We start from the raw sequence: 19,137 nt of genomic DNA on the forward strand, positions 1-19,137 counted from the left end.
AAGGTCAAATTTAAGTAATATTAGATATATGTATATATATATATAGCATTTTCATAACAACTGATGGTAACATAGTGAATTGATTATGCTACAAGATGATTCAGTGTGGCTGGAAACACGGTAATCAGACACAGCCAAGACATTCATGAAAGTCTGTGTTACTCTGGAGGAGCTGCAGATATCTAATCCAATCAATTGTCTCTGTATAAAGCTGGGCACTGATTAGATTGTTAGCATAATTTTTCACAGCTTCACCTGTGCTTCTAGCGTCATATATAACTCCAATATAATACTGATTATGTTATATAACTGCACATATTAAATGCAAACTTTAAAGCCCGGAACAATTTGGGAAACATTTTTATTGTTTCCAAAAGCTTCTTCCCCCAAGGGCATGCGTGCGTCAAACACTCTTTTGACTAAATCGATACGTCTGCCTTTTTTTTTTTCTCTCCAGTGTGTAAATAAAGCAGGCATCCAGCAATAAATTAACCAGACAGCATGTATTAGATTTAATAAAGCTGTGCTACGGAGTTCCTTCATTCAGCCAGAGTGAGCCTAGCTCAGCATGTGCTCGCAGTGATAATTAACGAAGGCAGTCTGGTCACATTGCTCCACATGATTAGATCTGAAGCTAATTAATCATTTCTGAGGAAAGAAAAAAAAATTGCAGCAATATGAGCGACGTGATTGCCAGGATAAACAAACAGATGTATGCACGGAGATATGTGTGTGTCTGTGTGTGTGTGTAGGTCCGTGTTGAGCCGCCTGATGCCTCTCCGGGTCCAGTTGGGTGGCAGCGGCCCAGGGAGTTTTGGTGTCGTTATGAGCACCGCGGGCCAGCTCAGCATCACTCCATCCAAGACACACACACACACACACACACACACACACCCACGCACACAAAAAAATCCCCTTCATGAGAAATAGTGGGAGCGTGCTGGAGAAGGAGCCAGCTGGTGACAAAGTTGCTCTCTCCAGTCTGAGCACGTCGCTGTTGGGGAGAAGTATGGGATGGGAGCCGCGTGTTTGACCAAATGTCTCCCAAACTACTTTTCATGGTACAACAGGAGCGGCTTGAAGGTAAAGTGAGAATCCATCGTGGTGATTAACAAGAAAAGCAAATATTGGCGTACGTCATTTTTTGCCAAATGTGATTTTTGATTTATTTATTTTTTTGTCTAAAACATGTTTTGGAAAGAAAAGGTGGTGATTTTTTGACAAAATCCCTTTTGTCAAAAAATGACTGATACTGTTTTAGGAAGGTGGTGGTATGAAACTTTTATTTGTGACACTTGAATTGTTTTTTATTGTAGTGATCTGTAAAGGGTCATTAAGAAACACAAATTCTGTATAATAAATATCAAGGTACATTGTCACTTGTTGCAGGATTTTAGATCCAAAGTTTAAGATAAAGTAACTGGAAAGTTTGTTTTGCTTGGTTTGAATCCCATTAAGATTTTGAAGGGGAGCGGGGGACAAAAAAACAACAATACATCTTAGTTTACTGCATGCACATGCAACTATGTATAACGTGTACAATAAAAATCTGAAAAGTGAGAAATACGTTTTCCCCCTTCAGTCAATTTGTAGAAATTCACTTTGCTTTTGTGATGGAAAAATTACAATAAGGTCACATCTGCTAGTCATGTTATATGAAATGCTTGTGAACTCTCACCAAAAGAACTATTTGGTTCTACATGTAGAAGGTTGGAAGTTGTTTTCTACAGCTGCATCAGAACCAGGCTGTCTCGTCCCTTTGTTGTTAATTCTTTATCCTTGGTATAAAACTCATATGTTGTCTCTGCATGACAGAGCTTCTCATCCAGACCTGCTTCATTACTGATTGTCCTACAAGCTCTCTGTATTGTGCACAATATATGAATAAACCTGATTGAGTGATTTTACCTGAACAGTGCTTGGAAATAGTATTTTTTCCACGACAATTTCCACATTTAGGGTGCATTCACACCAGTCCTGTTTAGTCCACTTTAATCAAACTCTGGTTCGTTTGCCTAGAAAGTCCGGTGCATTTAGGGACATGTGGATGCACCAGTGGACCAAAATAATGGACTTTGGTTTGCCTACAAACCTAGGACTCGGTTTGGTTGAATTGAACTCTGGTGCAGTTTGAATGCATATGTGAACGGGAAGTGGACCGGACACCGCTCCAAACGCATGAAGTTAACTATAACGCAGGGCATTCTGGGTAAATACAACCGAAACAAATGCGCAAGACAAACACCAGTGGAAGTTTGTCATTGTATCTCTTCACAATGACAAAAATGTAATCCTACAATTGCTAAAATATGATGCCATTTTTGTTTACACTTCCTGAAGAAGAAAGTTGTTTCTTCCTCAAACATTTTTGTGTCATTTCCTTCAGTAGTTTTTGATGCAGCGCCCCCACAGGCAGGGAGGGGAACAGGTTTTTCAAAGCGTTCGGTTCGTTTGAGAACTATGCTAGCTAAAAATGTAACAAACATTTCAACTTTGGTCCCCAAACTAACTGAGTCTCCTGGATTATCAGGTATAAAAAAAACCCTAGAAACAGAAATTGTCTAAATTTAACTGTTGCATACTTCTTGCCATTCTTCCAGATGTATGGCATGAACAACTAACAGTTGTCCTATCAACATAATATTGACTTTCTCTGATTAATCTACTAATAAAAGGAGTGGTGAAAGCAGCTGGTTTCACTGGATTTTATTTAGGATTTTTTCATCCACTTCATATAAAGTCGCAAGAAATTATATTGACGTTTATGGCTATAAAACATGGAAAAGTCCAGTGAATGTCCGTATTTTTACAATATCTTTGAGCACACCTGATTGGATGATCAAGATCAGGTGAAAACAAGTTTTCTGTGTCCAACGCTACTGGTTCCAAGTCCGATTTCCAGTAATCCACCATCCTGTAAAAATTAAAGTTGTAAAAACTAATCATTCATCAAGAGGAGATATTGTACAGTTCTGGGATTGCTGTATTTGGCAGCAGTTGCTCGATATGAAAAAAGATGAAACATAACCGCGTCCGTCATCACCTCTCCCCGTCAAGCACCCCCAATAGTTTACTTTCCATTTCTTCTTTATTTTTTATGTTATTCCCAAACTGTGCTGCTGAAGGTTTAAACATTTTAAAGTTGGCTCCTTTCATTCCTCACCTGGACTCCAGATGTGCACAAAAGGCTGTGGGAAGAATCAGAGAAAATATGATTAATAACTCAGAAGAGCTTTTCCTGTTCCATTTCAAGTTGGTTTAAAAAATACACACGAATTACTCCCAACAATCCAGGGTGTTTTCTGTCGGGTTTTTTTGTCTTCACTTGTGGGAAACTTAGGTCTCACTTCTTGAAGTTCTGAATACATTTGGGCAATTTTTAGTCCCAATTTTGGTTGTAAGTTGATAATTATTGAAAAAACAGATAGTTTATTGATTATGAATATTACAGCCAAATTCAGACACACCTGCTTAATACCTTGTCACAAAGACTGGTCAAATGAGACTCAGTTATAATGCTTCTTCTTACTTATGATGTGTGACACAAACATCTGCTGCCTGTCTATGTGGTCGTTGCTCTCCAAATAGGAGAAAACCGATATTTTATGTTGGCAGCTCTAGTTCACCGTAGTCATAATTTGGCATAGTCCAAGTAAAATGTGCAGACACCTAATGGAAAGACAAATCACTTAAAGTTGGCTTAAGAAAAATTACATTCTCTGGAAAAACAAGCCGACGCTGGAATCAGATGCAAACTTTGTGGTTTTCATCAGGTCTGATGAAGATGTCATGAGAACATTGTTATGTAATGGTGTTCCCATGACAACATGATCATGTGAAAACACTGAAAATTTTCACTCTGCTGCCTAAATTTTAAGCTAATTATGTAGAATGATTTTAACGTAAGAAAATGCTGATTCAATATAACATGTAAAGGGGCAATGAGATGTATTTTATAACACAATCAAGTTAACATGTTATAAACAATGCTTCTGTCAAAAATGACAAATGAAATTTTACTTTATTTAGCGCCTTGAAATTGAGCCTCTGTCTCTTTACGAAGCTCCTCTGACATCAGGAAGTCATCACAACGTGGCTTCTCTATTAACCTGTTAAATGTTTTTACCAGCGATGCAATGAGAAGTGGCTCGTCTAATTAGCTCAGTGGGTGTTTGCTAATTGCTCCTGGCTAGTCTGAAGGAGCTGCTCTGTGAGGCTAAACTTCGGAAGCTTGGAAACTGCGACTCGGAGGAGGAGCTTCGTCCTCGAAGGCGGAGCTAGGTCCACCCTGGCGTTTTTTTGCATAGCTGAACGGTTGCCGAGGGAGATTAAAGGATTTCTCAAACATGAATAAAGATTCTTAAATTATATTAGTTCATCAACATTTAATTTTGGATAAATGAAGCATTTTTAAATTGAACTGTTGCTTGGAGTTTCGGTTAGATAATGAGTCAAACAAAACAAGAGCAGCAGAAAATTTGAGTCCTGTCACAACTCATTTAGTTTTCCCAGAGACAAAACTAAGAGGGTTATGACAAATCAGCCTGTTGATCAGCTAAAGTAGAGAATGTGTGCAGTGCGGCACATAACACTGCGTTAATGCCTGGAAACACTGCGGCCGCAGAGCAAACAGACGCTCACACGCACACGCACCACCTTGCGCAGCTGCCTGCCGTCGTCGTGGCGACCCCGCCGACAGCAGGGAAAACAGAATTTGTCAAATCAGAGCCGCTGCTGATGAGGAAAAACAAAGATCCATATCCAATACATCAGCCAGCAATTCAAAAAGAAAAACAGAACTGCCCTGGGAATAAAGGCAGAAACAGAGCAGTGGGGCGGCGTTGAACACTCGCAGGCATGCGCGGGAGAACTGCGAAAGGGCCGAGCGGTGAACGCACGCCCACGCTGCACACCTTCAGCTTCGCACGCGGAGGATTCAGGGGGCGCGGGGGAATGTGAAGCAGCTATTTCTCAGCTCTCATTCAGCTCGGCCCCAGTGTTGCCAGGTTAGGCTGGTTTCCCCCCAGTTGGGTTGCTTTTGAGCACGTTTGGCTGTAAAAAGACAGTTTTGAGTGGGTTATTATGATTTGGGCTGCTTTCTTGCAACATTTGGCAGGGTTTTGGAAGGGTTTCGTAGAAGACTCTTTAAAAATAGTTGCAAATGTGTGGCAGAAACCATAAAACTGCCCAAATTGGAATTACAAAAATTTCAAAAAAGGTTTTTGCACCAAGATGAGGCAGTTTTTCAAATTAGATGTAGTGGCACATCACAGGACTCATGTGATTACTACTGGCAGAAACAACAAAGAAGACTACAGGCAGTGGTAGAGGATGATGGTTTGTTTTTGTTTTTCAGACAATGGGCAGCTGGCTCCACCAGAGCTCTCACATCATCACACAGTTCATGTAAAATGTTGAATCCATAACTCTTCTGTAAAGAGAGTTACAAAATAGTATCTTCAGTAATTCTTACCAATTAGGGAGCGTGGCCGCTCCCAAGTAGGCGGGGCTTGTTGCTCCAACGCCTGAATAAAACGCCGCCGTCTCCTCTGATGATTGATAGATGATGAGCAGCTAATGACTATATCTGGCACCATTAACATGAATTTTATTAGAGGTTGAGATTTGGGCTGGTTTTTCTGGAGTTGGGTGGGTTTTTACATAGTTTTTGTGCTGGAAGCTGTCTGGCAGACCTGGCAACCCAGCTCGGCCCGCTTACCGTGTGTACATCAGCGAGTATGTGGGTCAGGTTCCCTTCTCACAATAAGATACAGAATGCAACGACAAATAAGAGTCTGATTAGTTCCTTCCTTCCTCGGTGGCACAAAGCCCAACCTAATCCCTGAGCAAACCCACCGTCTCTGGGGAGGAGAGGGGGAGTCCAACCTGTGGAGTGTTTGCCTTCCTGAGGGTAAGAGGAGTGGATCAATATGGAAAAGAACGGGAACTGAGAGGTGGATTGAGGTAAAAGAAGATCGATGATTGAATTGGGGGCAGTGGGGTAGGGGGTAGGCGACGTTTGGAGAGGAAGGGTGAGGGGAACAAAAATAACAAAGATGGAGGAGCCTGAGAAGAGCAGGTGGGGATTAAAGACGGGTGAAATGGCGTCGCTCGCACCGACCTCCCCCGGAAACGGGAACTGCCTCTTGATGGATGCGCGGTCCTGTTTGCTGGGGCTAATCCTGTCTGTTCAAACAGTGTGTGGGGCGCAGGGGCGTGTCTGGGTGTTTGCAGAAGTGTTTTTAGGCGTCCATGCGAGACTGTAGGCAAACAAGACCGGAGAGCATCTGTTTCCGGCCGCGTGATCCGAGCGAACCGGTTTCAGTTTGATGGATGACTCTGGACTCTGCAAGGTGATCGTTTGTGTGGAGAGTCGCTGCCTTCGAATAGAGCCCTTATTTCCAGCAGTGTTTACAAGACATAAACACACACTTGTCTCCATTCAGCTGAAACCAACTGTTTACACACTCTGTAAAAAGGGAAGTTGTTTTTTTTTTTTTTACTGCCTGGAATTAGGTAATATTTCTCCTTACCTCTCCTTAACATATTAATTTCCTTAATTAAAAACCATTATATAAGAAATTGAAAAAAATACTAAAAAAGATTTTAAGCTTGTTTTAAGCACCATTACGGTTGCCAGGTCCTTCAGAAGAAGCAGCCTCTGAATTTGGACAAACCCACTGATTTCACCAAATCAATGGATGTGAAAATCAGGAAACTCGAAATTAAGTTACAGTATGAAACTGCATGCGAACAAGTTATCCTAAAAAGATAAAATAGTTTCTCAGTATTTTGAGCTGTCTTCATCGCTCTTGACATGTCATTAGAAAAAAGAAAAGAAAAACAAAACTAGCTCGTACCATCTCTTCCCTGCCAAAACGTTTACATTTCTGGGATTTATTAATTGAAACCACACTTGCACTTTTTTCTCTCATCTTCAGACTGTGAGTTTAAAATGATTTGTTTTGGGTGCAGGATTTTTACCATCTGTAAAGTTATTTGACGCTCTTTCATTCCTCTCCTTTGAATAGAGCGTACAAAGAATACTCTGGGACAGCGTGCGCCCCCAGGCACTGCTTGCCTTCTTCTTCTTCCTTTTCTCTTTCTTTGTGTGTGTGCGCCTCGCTGTAGCTGCCAACCATTAAAAAAGAATCATGATCTTTACTAGCATCCTACTGTGCTTCAATGTGTCCTCTGTGGTTTGACATGTTTGTAAGGGATCACTAGGCTCACGCCATACGTGTGACTGTTTTTATGAGTTACTGGGTGGGTGTGTGAGTGTGTGTGTGTGTGTGTGTGTGTGTGTGTGTGGGGGGGGGGGGGGGGGGGGGGGGTGAGTACGTGTGCAGGGCGGTCAGTCGTTAGAGGAAATGAATAGTTGCCACCATCGTTCATAGTTCCCTAATGAGGGGACTGGGCCCTCACTTTTCCTCGTGTCTTCTTATTTTATGTGTTCTGTGTGGCCAGGTCCCCCTCTCATCTCATGTCCTCAGAACACCCAGGGGCCTCATTACCCTACCGTCGTTGTTTATTTGGAGGAAAGAAGAAAAGAAGAGACGGAGGATCAAAGAAAGGTCTGTGATCGACTGCTTCCCGTCGCATAGCTTTCCACAAGGCCAAGTTTCCTCTCGGCGTCTGGGTTGAAAATAATTTCTTTTCCTTTTTTTTTTTTTTTAACTATCCGGCGCAGCGTCTCAGGCGGTGAGCCGTTGATGACATTCACTTGATCACCCCCCGATTGCCGCTTCTGTGTCATCTAATCCTTTCTGAGGATTATTGTTTTGCTATTTTGGGGAGACCCGGCTTCGGTCCTTCACTTTGAAGAGAGATGATGTCATGGCTCAAAGCAGAACCCCCTGTTGTAATTAGAAATGAGCTGCCTGTGATCACGTTACAGGATTATGTTGTTACCCAGGAACACAGTTTAGAGTCAGAGTGGAGCGGAGGGCGGTGCGGGGGAGAAGAAAAATAGACAAGATGGAAGCATATCTAACAGCCCGAAGCTTCTTTCAACCCGACGCATTTGGATAGTTATAAATTACAGTTTAAAATCGATCATCACATCAGTTTAACAAGTCCGCAATTCCCTTAAAATGTGGAGTTCATAAAATGTAAATAATTGCAAGCCCTCTGTAATTTCTTTTCAATGGCATTTTGTGTTTCACTTAATCAATCCAGGTGCTCCGCAGGTCTGTGTGTTCGGTTCTCTGGGTTTTTTTGTACCTATTTTGTCAACCAGTAGCTTGTGATGGGCTCAGATTTCAGCTTTAGATGTACAAATATGACTCCAAGTCGTTCAACATGTTACCTTATGTAGCTTGAATAAATTGCACACAACACTGTTCCAATTTCTATTTGTTAAGAAAATCAAAACCTAATTTAGTCCAATTTTTCTTCCACCTTTCGTACACAATAAAAGGCTACTACATGGTGGTTTATCATATACATTTCAAAACAAATCAATTGAAATGAGGTTGTTATGTCTAAAACAATAGTTATGTTTCCATCTAATTGTTGTGCGCATTTTGAGCAAATTTCTAAAACTGCGCAAAATAAAGAAAAGGAAGAAAATACAAATGAGGTATGTTTAATTTATTTCATCCAATGTTGATGTTACGTATGGCTGTAATAAACATTAAGTAGAGGTTGCTACTGGCATAAAACACACATCTCAAAAATGGAGAGAGGTTTACAGGAATGCATTACCATCTGTTTGAACATCAACTAGCACTGGCGATGCAAAAGCAATATTAATGTTTGCCAACACTGGAAACAGCAGTGAAATGTTCACTATGTCAGAATTTATTTGGCAGAGGTGTTTCCTTTTTCCCTTTGGCGTATTAACTCTTTTGGAAAAGCCAAAAGCCGCCTCAAGCGAGCATAAAAACTTTAAAGTAATAATACTTCAAAATGTGCATCGTAGAAGATCGGTTTCAAAGCAGACTTCACAGCTAACTTAGCTAACTTCCTACCAATTGGTATAAAGTTAGCTTACCAATGGAAAACTTCCTACCACAGTTAGCCATTGGTAAGAACATTTAATGTCTGATCTAAACCAAAGGATGGTGTCTGTGTCATATGTATTCTGTAATTAGCAGATTGAGGATTTCTACCTACTACTTTTGGTTGCCAAAAAGTATAAAAATGAAAGACCAAGCTCAAAAATTCCTTATTAAACAGCAGAATGTTCTAGAAGAAGCATATGAACTTTAAACTTTGAACACTTTAAACAAAACTACCAGACTTTTGTTTGCTTTCAGCACATGGGCAATAGACAAAAAAGAAGAGAAAATAGAAAATGTGTCTTTAGGGATCTGAAGCGTAGTGAAAATCAACATTACTGAACTCCACAAAGGAAGAGAAAGGCTTATGAAGATAGAAAGCATGTTTTTTTTTTGGGAGGGGGAGTCTGTGTTTCCTCAGTTGCTAATGTAATAACGAGGCTGTAGGCAGTAAACTGAGGAGGTAGCCCATAAGTGCAGGAATGCCTTCAGAGAAGTCTGCATGAAGCATTATAGAAACCAGAGCAAAGTCCCTGGCCGGCTGTAAAAGACCTCCAGGAGGAGTTCCAGACTCTGGAGAGAAACAGTGCGGCTCTAATACGCAGTGACACCTGTACAAATATGACAGTCATGGGAAAGTCATCAGAAGAAACCCCTTCCTGCATCCTCACCGCAAAACAGAAAAGAAAAACCATCCGGCTGCAACGAACAAATGTACACTCGGAGGTAGACGGGTACTGAATTTCATGAAAACCTCCCCGCCGCCCCATCTTCACCTGCTAAGCATGTCAGTGTATAAATCAAGCTATGGGCTTATGTTGCAAGGGATGACATGGGAAACATTTCACTCGTTGGGGGAGAGTGGGTTCAAAAGGAATGGCTGCGAATTGGGCGAGTGAACTGCACACTGTCCATAAATATGCTGAGGATGAAAAGAGGATTGGCTCAACAGCTGGATAATGATCCTAAAATCAACTGAAAATCCACAATAGGCTACATCCAGAGGCTTTAGCCCGGGGCTTAATCGGGGTCCCGCCAGCTCCTCTAAGACCCCCATCATCACCAAAAATCTCTGAAGATACCAAAAGCATCTCTCTTTCTGCCTTTTTCCCCCTTTATTGTCAGAAAGCATGAATAAAAACTTAAAGCAGACTCGGACGCTGTAAAAAGCATTTTACAGGCTGGAGATTCTTGTTAAATCAGTGAGTGCTGACTTCTCAGGGTGTATAAACCTTTTGCACCTGGTTCCGTTGGATCGTGAAGAGTAAGCTAAGGAATTATAAACTTTATCAGGGTTAGCAATTTAATCACAGGAATAAAGGTAAGGAGACATTTGAATCAAGGTTATACAAACATAACCCAGGGTGGTAATACAACTTTTGGGTGGCGCAGTAACAAAATTGGTATCATTGTTGCCTAGCAGCAAAAAGTCCTGAGTTTGAGTACCAGCCTGGAGTCTTTCTGGATGGAGTTTGCATGTTCTTCGCATTCTTTCGGGGTATTTTGACTTCCTCCTACAGTCCAAAAACACAACTTTTAGGTTAACTAGTCTCTCTAAATTGCCCTTAGGATTTGATGAGTGTCCTTGTATGCATGGTTATTTGTCATGTGTATTGCACTGTGATGGGCTGATGACCTGTTTTGGGTTTACTCACCTCACTGGAAACAATAACGGATGGAGCTAAATACAGGGGAATACTGCAAGAAAACAACCTGAAACTGTGATAAGTCTAGATCTAATAAAAAATTAGAATCTCTGGCTACAAGACTTGAATTAGAGACTCTACATCACCTCTGGCTGACCTGGCACTATTTTTAAAAGAAGAACCAAATATTTTAGCTTTAATGGTTCAGGAGTTTTGGGACATACATTAAGGATGTTTCGAAACCTGATAGTGCGGTAGACTCAATTTGATTGGAGAGCAAAATTGTGACATTTGGTTGTGTTTCACTCTGCACTGTGTCAAACAAACCAAAGTCTTTGGAAAACCTTTTCCATTCCTCGCCTGTGGTGGCGCTGCATCAAGAACCACTGACAGAAATGACATGAAAACCTCTAAAGAAGAGACTGAGTGCAACTTTCTTTCACCAAAGCTCATCAAAAATGAAGTGGTGTCAGATTTTAGTGGTTGTAGGATTTCTCTTTTGTCCACAAGCCATTTCTCCCATTAGTACCAGACTCTTGCATTTGCTTACTTGTATTTTACCCAGAATGCCCTGGTCTGTGGTCATGCTTTCGGAGCGGTATCCTGTCTGCTTGGTGTTCACATATGCATTCTACTAGAGTTACCTTTAACTGAACCGAGACCAGAGCTCGATTGCTTTGGTCTGCATCAGAGTTCGATTACGTGTTCACACCTCCCCAACTTTCTAGGCAAACAAACCAGAGTTCAAATAAAGTTCAAAAGTATTGACTGAGAATAGCTGGACCGTTTTATTTACCAAAAAAGGTTTAGCAACAAAATCTGCATGCAGTTTAAATTGTGAATCGTCGTTTTCCTTTTACTTCACAGCTGTCCAGTACTTACTGTTGTTCTCCCCCGCTAAACTATATACAGAACAACTTTGGAGAATAACTCCCAGCATGCAGCTTCGTGTTCACCAACAGACTGAATACCAACTAAATGTATTCAGAGAATATTGTTGTGGTGTTAACAACTGTCTGGAGTGTACATGAACTGCCTAAAAACCCACAGGACACTCATTAAGGGCCACGCTCACAATGCTACAGCTGACAACAGAGAGCAAAGTGACATTACCAGAGTCGGCTATTGATTTTCATGATTTGTCCCCCCCCCATTTCTCGCAGATAAAAGACTCGTGTTTGTGTGTTTGTGAAGTCAACCAGATTTAATGGGAACATTTGCATTTCAATAGCTAGTCATACACACAGAGACAGATGCGAAAATATTTAAAACATCGGATAAATAATGTACCCTTTACATACTCTCGGTGTTAGGGTTGTTGGAAACGTCTCGAGGCAGTTATTTCCCATCTAATGCAGTCGGGTCAATGAACTGTAACAATTCTCGGCATATGAATCACTTTTTTATTCTCCAACATTTTACAATGTTTATAAAGGTATGTACATATTTAAGATGTCATCTGTTGTAGCTGTAAGGGTCTTTATTTACTCACGTTTCTGTATTTGCTGGTATCCTTGTACCAGTAAAAACCTGAAAAATAGAGGGTGTAAACTGAAAACTTTAGAAAACTCCTACCTTTTCTTGGAGTAGAAGAAATACCCATCATAAAATCCATAGTTCCACACCTACTGTCGATACTACATTTAACCTCTTTTCATTGACAGCTTCTTGTTTTCTAACATTTGCCAACATCGGCGCTTATAGAGAGCAGAAACTATGGACCATTCCTCCTCGCAAAATTTCTTCAGATAATCCAGAGTTCTGGTTCCTCTATGATCTGTTCTCTACATAGAGGAGAGGAGCCAGGACGTTTCCTGTAGGACTTAGTTCTTAACAACAGTTGACTTTTGACCCTTTTCCACTAGCATCTAGCAACTCCACTATGCACAACTTGACTGGCAGAAACGTTGCTAAAAGGATAGCAGAGGAGCCATGTTGTGATGACTTCCTGAAGGTGGAGTTTCAGAAAGAGCAGGAGTTTCTTAAAGAGACAGAGTCCCAATTTCAAGACCTGAATAACCTCTGACCAACTCTAACCAATTGACCTCTGATGAAGGTCAATTCATCAATTGACCTCTGATGAGGGTGGGTGATTGACCCACCCTCAGAGGTCAATCAGAGGGTGATTGACCTCTGATGAATATCAGAGGTCAATTGTTGGTGCTGCTTTTGGTTTGAAGATCTTGGTGATGACTTCTGAAAACCTTATAATTAATATCTTTAAAGAGATAGCGGCAGAAACTGACATTTTTATTCTACAGCACCAATTTTGTTAGATTTTGAAGAAGGTGGGTGGGTGGCAACTTCACTCAGGTAATTTCAAGGCGTTAAATGGCGAAGTCAAATTTATTTTATGTCGTATTTGATACATACAGCCTTTCTATAACAACTGAAGGAGACATAGTTACTTGACTGTTCTATAAAATGGCACAGTATGCCTGGAAAATGTATAATACTTCCCCTTTAAAATGGGACATTTAGATGTTTTTGGAGTTTGATGTATCATTATTGGGCAGGCTCAGACAATGTTGAAGTCGGTGGTGTACAGTGTTAGGATTTGTTGGCTGTACGCCCCTACGTTTGTCTTAAACCTTCATCCAAAGAGAAAAACGCTGGATGTCCTTCCTCCCTCCCATGTCTGACTGGCTGCTGTCCCTCTGCTTCTGTTTCAGACTGTAGGGTCTGTGTGGACTACTGAAGCTGCTTTTTTCTGGAAGTGCACATGTAGTCACTGGGCACTCATATCTGCACCCTGCTCCAGTGCAACGACGATAGATGTGGGGCTGTAAAAGCGTCATCTGTTAATAAAACGGCGTGCCAGGTGACTGGTGAGCTGTTGATTTAAGGCGTCCTCCAGCTTTGAGTGACCCCTTCCTTTGTACGCTGCTCAGCCACAAAAAGCTGCATTATGTGGCCGATCGGTGTAAAGTATGTCATTCTGGCCAGGTTTTGCAAATTTCCCATAAACCAACAATGTGAACATGCTCACCAACTTTTCAAACTTCTTAGTTGCCCCTGTAAGTAGGTTTTGGTTCAAATGATTAGCAAACTTTATTCAAAACATCCTCTGGCAACAAAATCCCTAATCTCAACTTCTCTAAGTGAGTTTCAGGAGAGTGTTTGCATTTCGCAAAACAAAGACTCTGATGTCATGCAGTTTTCTTCCACTCCTAAAATCCTGTTTTTTTTATGTGTCTAACTGTTTTCCATGCCAGGCGTTCTCCTGCTTCCAGTTCCTCAATCACAAACAGCCCCAACCACAGCACGAGTCTTATCTAGCCAGTAACTTGTTAAGTGGATTGGCAAGGCAGAGTATTTTGCTGCTATAATTTTCCTTTTAGGTCTCCGGCAGTGGTTATGCTCCGGATGAAAGCCGTTAATGATTATACCAACAAACCCAACGACAATGCAATGCCAATCAAAACCTCCATGTCAAAGTAAATCCATATCATATCTAATGATAAATACAGACAAGGGTGAGGAAAGTTCCAGCTGTTTAGTGACTGAATGCAAACACACTGCAGTGTGGAAATTGGTAGAAAGCAATTGCAAATGTATGCCTTTGCTATTTGAAAACGTTGTATTGTGGGTCAATATGTAGTGAATCCCTACCTGAAAAATGTCAGGTTCAAAGTTATCAAGATTTTTTTTCCAGTATATATTTAATTCATATATACTGATATACATGAGCTTAAGCAACTTTAAAATACGATGATTGTTGTACCTCTTTTCATCATTTTCTGCTGTTTTTGCCATGACTTAAACACCATGTGCTTTTTATACATTTACAAAAATAACTGTATTTTTCCTTAAATTTTAAGCCCAGAGTGGTGCAGACTAAGTGGAACCCCCACTCATTACTTGTTCACAGATGTTTTTTTCCTGAAGCACATCTAAAATAGTCAAAAGAAAATGAGAATCTTAGATAACTATGAGCAATACTGCTTGGCATGCTATTGCCTGGTGTCAGCAAATCCGCCAATCCAGGAGTGTCATTCATTTTCTTGGAGCTGATTGGCTGTATCCCAATCAGAGAGTGGAAATAAGAAAGACTGTTGACATTGGTTTAGCTGGAGGCCAAATGATATATTGAAGTTTATCAGACACTTGGAACATCATATACTTAAAGAAACATTTTTTTCATACTTGTTTCCAGACCAGATTGGTCTGGAATCACCGTGAAACTTCAAAAAAAAAACTTACGACAGTCCTTAGGACCTAACGCAAGATAAACGCTGGACTTCCTGTGATGTCTAGCATCAAGTCTTTCGTGTAAGTCCTGGTAGTATGTGACACAGTTAATCAGGTGGGAGAAGCAGTCAGACCTCCATAAAGGAGACCATAAGTTCCAACTCTGTCCCACATTATTATTATTTTTTCTGCTTCCTTTTTTTACTGCTGACATCATTCTCCCTCAGGATTGGTTGGGGTGAGAAATAGATTTTGAATTACATGGTAAATATGTGGTAAAAGTTTGTCTGATGCAAAATACATGGTTAGCATTAGAGGATTACATAGTGGTTAGAGGTTACACCCTTAATTATTCATGGCTCGGGGTTTCCATTATGCCATATGAATATTTCCCTAGAAAAACAACAGGGAAGGGATACTTTCTATGGACACTACTGGGACTCAGAGATATTGGCAGAAATGTAATTACACACTTCCTGATAAGACAAAGCTAAACTTCAAACATTGTCCAAGCTGATGTTTGAAGAGCGAGACTTACCAGCCTTATACTAAGAAAAAGAAGAAGAAAAAAAAACTGATGAATAATAATCCACAAATTATTATTGTGAAACTTTACTGGTCAAATTTGTTAGGACTACTCCTTGGACAATTGGCATCAAGGTCTGGAGAGTAAATTATTCCTATATCTTGATTGGTGGTTTCCCACCTCCTATCTCCATTTGTTGTGAAATAACCCTCCCCTGTGAACAGGATTTCTGGTTCAAAGATGAATCAAAAATCATTTTCAACAACTATTAGGACGTCTTTGAGATTGGTGGATTTGTTTTTTTTGGGTGGAGTCAAATTTGGTGTTCGCACCTCATTGACTAGCCTCTAGTTTCAGCCTCCAGGCCCAAATAATGTTGATTTAAAGTATAACTAAAGAGCAATACCTCCTGGTCTGTTAACTGGATCTATAACAGACCATAATGGAACAAATCTTGGACTATCCCTTTAAAAGCGTGTTGACATCCCCCGCAAGATGTCGTTCTTGGACTCTTTTAAAGAAGTTAAACCCTAAATCCGTCCCTCTGTGTTTTGGTATGCTATAACACAGTGCTGTAAAGGGGAAAAAAGTCATCTCAAAATACTGCAGTTTTGGTAAGATTAGATTTAACTGGGTAGGGAAATTGCCTGGTGTCCATCAGACATTTTGTCAAGACAGTGTCAACTTGTCCCTGCCTTAATGATAGCAATTTGAAGTAAATCCCTGGTCCTGGATCATCATTTACAGTGATTACAGATGATGGCGTATTAGAGCAACTGTAGACAGAGAAGAAAACAAACAGTAAATTTCCATCCAAAATCCCTCGAAACTGTAGAAGAAAACAAGGAATTTTTTGAGCTCCAAAAGTAAAAAAAATTTGTTGGAAATATTTCAAAAATGTTTAATCTCAGAATTTTTTTTAGAAAGAAACATGTACATTTCTGAGTTTGAAAAGTGGAAAATGTGCCAGGACAAAACTCAAATTTTGAAATGAATCTAAGAAATTTCCTAGAAAAGACAAGAAAATATCTCGGTTTCAAAAGTTTAACATTTTTGACTTTTCAAATTTTGAAAATTTCCAAGTCAAAAATGTTCAACATTTGAAACTCAGAAATTCCCTTGTTTTTCTACAAACTTTCTGAGATTAATCTCAAAATATTTGAGTTTTTTGGCAGAAATGTACTCTTCCTTTTGTTTCTATACAACTATGCGCTGTTGTAGAAAAGAGCTAATAACGAGAAGCAAAAAGGTAAACCTGACAAGAAAAGCAAACGGCCCTACAAAGTCCTTCTTCTGGCTTAAACCTTTTTAACATATTTTGCAGGAATTCGGATTTCTAACCTGAATCGACCCCCTTAATGACAGAAAGGATTTCTATTCACAGATTTATGGCAAACATGCTTTCCTCCAGCTTTGATTCCTGACCCTCTCAGGCTCATTACGATCAGCGAGGAACACAAGAACTCATTAAGATTGGAGCTGAAAAAGATTAAGTCTGACACCCGCCTTGAAAAACCTTCACATCCAAAACAACCTCCAGATCCAGGGCTGGGGAACCCACCAGAACTGGGGCAATAAAATGGGGAATTCACTCATTGAGTGACTTTGCTCTTCATTTCCTTTCAGGATTCGGCACAAACACCGTAGCTGCAGCCCAAACGGCTAAGGAGCATGTGTGTGAAGGTTTTGCGGGAGGAGTTTGGGGACGCTATACTGCCGGAATCTTGTTCTCTGACTCCGACTTCTCAGCATCGGGGAGGAGGATGGAAGCAATTACCAGCGGCAGCAGCTGAGAGAGCGCCAGACCTTTGCACATCAATCAGTGTTACTCATCCGCCTCTGCCCGAGTGCGCGCTGAAGAGCGTGTTAAAGAGCACACCCTTGTGGTGACATCCCTCATAGCAGCCAGCCAAGTCTGAATGCCATCACAGCCACAATCCTGCTGCCAGCTCTTTAAACTGGAGGCCCCTCTTTTCTTTCCCCTGCCTTTCTATATTAATCTTCACCACCTAATTGCTACTTTTATTAGCAGTGCAGAATAAAGAAAAAAAAAAAAACCCTGTCCTGATTTAATTTCCATGGCTGAATGTGAAATGAGTCTGAAAAAGAGGCAAAGAGCCGCTCGTCATTTAGCTATTGTTGAACCGCAAAGCAGAGACAATTTAGGTTAATGTGGAATGAGTGGTAGAGAGAGGTTAGAGGAAAGCAGGGGGTAATTTGGTGTGGCAAATTGATGAGTCATCTTTTGTCCGCAGCCTCTGATTGACAAAAGACCGTGCGCCGCATTTGCATTAGAGCAGCAGCAGATAGTCTCGGCACAAATCCGTCACCGTGTCGTTTGGTTTCACACATACACACACTCTGGCTCGGGCTTTACGTCCGTCCTCCGGCGCGTGGTCCTCCTGTGTTTAGCCTAATTGCGGTTCCGCTAAAGCCTGACTGTGTCAACTGTGACATTTCCACCGTCGTCGTGGCAACATTAGCTCTGCCGTCCCATTATGTCCGCATTAGGGGGCGTTGCACATTAGCTAAACTGTCCTCTGGTTTTGAGCAAAGAGAAAAACAAGGGATTAAGTGAAACAACAACCAAAAAAATCCTATTATCTCCTCTGAATTTTGCATTGGCACTTGATTCAGCACTCTTAAGTTGGGCTGCCGAAAAGGTGAGCGGAAACAATCATCCTCCAATGATTAGTTCCTGACTCTAGGAGGATGGCGACCAAAGCCTCCCGCCTTTCGCCTTTCATGCATACTAAGCCAAACAAAAAATGCATAAGTGAATGTTTATGCTCTGCATCTTCTGAGGTAGACTGGATTAAAGTAAGAGGCTGTTCATTGTGAGTTTGGTCCCTGGAGTGTGTGTGTTCATCATATTCAGGAACTTCAAGGCCAAACTGGAGGGGGAGATGAAAGGGAAAGGCAGGACACTCCGTCCTGTGACGAATGATTGGTTGATATAACTCAGGCCTGGGGGTAAACAAAAAGGGCAGATTTTCCGTGGGGTGAGAGGATGGAGGATCTGGACGTGTTGTGAGTGACAGTAAATTGTCTCAACATCAAGGCCGCCGCTCTGTGGAAATCTGCCGGAACGTGGACCATTTCAAGATGCTTGATCTACAGTAACCATTGATTGAATTTTATATTATTGTACATGTACAGACACATTCCAGTGCGACATAACGAACGTAAGACCCCGGCCCCACAGCGCGTATATATATGATATATTCAAATGAATATATCAGTCAGTTCTTTCAATCTATGAAGTTGCACGCCTAGCTGTTTTGTCCCCAGTGGGTCATCTATTCCTGAATAACTTCTATTCGCGAAACATTTAAATCTTCCCTTTACGGCCTCATTTTACCTTTCAGCTATACTGCTAAGTGCACTACAAACACATCTCTTGAATATTCACTCCCACGATTAATGACTATGTAAACAGTAGTTTTGTTGTAAATGGACAAATTCTGGGACACTGAGATGTTATTGCCCAGATCTATTTACTTGATAATTACAGGCTAAAAAACCCTGTAAAACAGCCTCACTGTGTGCCTTCTTGGCAAATTACCATTTTACATCCTCAGTTAATCAAACGGCTTTCTTGAATAGAAGGGACCATAAGGCGGAAAATGCAGACATTAGCTGCATTTCAACCAATGTTTCTTATGTGTGCATGAGATGCTAAAAAATAGATCTGAGCCAAAATGGGCTTCAAAATAATCAATAAGCGACACCTTAAAATGACAGTTATTCTGACATATTTAATGAAAAATAG

At 40.9% G+C, this 19,137-nt stretch overlaps 1 long non-coding RNA gene across 1 annotated transcript; it reads left to right on the plus strand.

The window, feature by feature from the left end:
* The first annotated feature begins 975 nt into the window (after positions 1-975).
* LOC114158845 (uncharacterized) lies at positions 976-17,433 on the plus strand. Its single transcript, XR_003598482.1, has 2 exons — positions 976-1,083; positions 16,992-17,433. It is a non-coding gene; the product is annotated as an uncharacterized LOC114158845 (long non-coding RNA).
* The last annotated feature ends 1,704 nt before the right edge of the window (positions 17,434-19,137 follow it).

This window comes from Xiphophorus couchianus, chromosome 15, assembly GCF_001444195.1.
Source record: "Xiphophorus couchianus chromosome 15, X_couchianus-1.0, whole genome shotgun sequence".
In the NCBI taxonomy this organism is placed as follows: Eukaryota; Metazoa; Chordata; class Actinopteri; order Cyprinodontiformes; family Poeciliidae; genus Xiphophorus; species Xiphophorus couchianus.